The sequence below is a fragment of the Otolemur garnettii genome, unplaced genomic scaffold (assembly GCF_000181295.1).
Source record: "Otolemur garnettii isolate 467f Iridium unplaced genomic scaffold, OtoGar3 scaffold00038, whole genome shotgun sequence".
Taxonomy (NCBI): Eukaryota; Metazoa; Chordata; class Mammalia; order Primates; family Galagidae; genus Otolemur; species Otolemur garnettii.
In genome coordinates, this window is record NW_003852433.1 from 6,447,577 (window position 1) to 6,449,541 (window position 1,965).

The window sequence follows — 1,965 nt, forward strand, 5'->3', positions numbered from 1 at the left end:
CGCTCGCGCCCCTCCGGCCTGGAGACTCGGGAGCGCGCCCGCTGCGCAGGTCGGGGAAACCGAGGCCCGGAGCTCGAGCAGCCAGGACTGCGCAGGGATCAGGAAGTGAAAGATAATCTGGCCGGTGCGCCTTGATCCCTTGCAGGCGGCCTTTGCAGAAATTCACTCGTCCATCCAATCATTCGTTTGTTAAAGACCTTTTGCTGAGCACCTACTAAGTGTCAGGCATTGAGTATAAAACAGTGAGCAAAATATTAAACCTGCCCTCAGAGGCATGCTTTTACAGACATTAATCAAATTATTAGGCACGCTTTAAAAATTTACTTTGTTAATCTTCTTCAGTGAATTATTTCTGTGTATACGGAATCTAGCCAACTTCAGGGGTTGGTGAGGAGAGGTCAGGGAAACCTTCCAACCTGAAAAGAGATTTACTCTGAGGCTTGCAAGAGTAACACGTGAAAGGAGGGGAGACAGTTCTCCAGCCAGGGAACACTGCAGCTACCAAGGCCCAGCACGGAAGAAGGCTGTCAACCAAGGGAGGGGAGGAAAGCAGGCGTGATGGGAGTCAGGATCTGTTCTGGAAGGATGGCTGTAAGTGCTGCCTGGAAACTGGAATCTGGGTAGAGAAGTGGAGAGAGTCTAGGGAGGAGGCTGCTGCTGTCCTGGGGAGAGGTGACCAGTATGGAGATGGAGAGAGAATGGAGAAAGATATAGAAAGTTTCTCTTTTATTCGAAATCTCTCCTACACCTCTGCGTGTTGCACACACAATTCCAAACGCAGTGCTTCAATCTTACACCCCATCTTAGCAAATAAGTGTTACTGCCCAACTGGAGACCCCCTCCCAGTCTCCTGGATGTTTCCCCTTCCTTCCTCCAGCTCCTGGAGCTATGACCTCCATATTCCAGAAGTTTGATCCTCAGTGCTCTTCGTGCCAAAGATGATTCTCAAAGAGGCAACTGTAGCCTTTCTTGGGGTAGGCGGGTGTTTTTGGTCATCTCACTGATGGGAGGAGAGAGCTACTGGCATTAAGAGGCAGGAGCCAGGGGTGTTAAATGTCCTGCAGTGCACTGGACAGTCCCCTGAAGACAAATTACTTTGTCCCCACAAGACACCTATTAGGTGAAAAAGCCATTTGTAATTATCTGAAGCCAGAATCCAACTCTACTCCATACATCAACACAAAGTATTTTACACTGAATTTTCAGTCATACAACTATGTTGAAACAAAATATACTTTCTTTTGTTTGAGAGCCTTGTCAAGAAATGTTCACTATTAGGGGAAAGGTTTTAGATGTCAACATTACTTCAGCACAAGGCACCTGCATTTGCAGCTGTGATCTAGGTGGACAGACAGTCTTATGTATTTAGCACTTACTCGAAAGTGTCAAAAAGCAAAACTGTGGGCAAAATTCAGTTAGACAGTGAACGTCTTACTTCTCAAATTCTAAACACATCTATTATAAGTAGATGCAGCCGTCTGAGACTTCCCTCTTTCCTTTTAAGGAATTGAGTTCAAATGTTTATATATTGTAAAGCATTTCAGTAGCTTACATTGCATTTACAGTTTCATTATTATTTATGTTTCTTTTTCCTTCCTTCCTTTCTTTCTTTTTTTGAGTCAGAGTCTCACTCTGTTGCCCAGGCCAGGGAGCTGTGGCATCAGCCTACTGTACAGAAACCTCAAACTCCTAGGTTCAAGACATACTCCTGCTTCAGCCTCTGGAGTATCTGGGACTACAGGTACCTGCCTCACTGCCCAGCTAATTTTTTCTGTTTTTAGTAGAGATAGGGTCTTACTCTTGCTCAGGCTGGTCTCAAACTCCTGAACTCAAGGGATCCTTCTGCCTCAGCCTCCCAGAATGTTAAGATTATACAATGAGCTACCACACCAGGCCCAAGGATTTGAGGGGTTTTTTGAGACAGAGTCTCACCTTGTCACCCTCAGTAGAGTGCTGTGACATCAC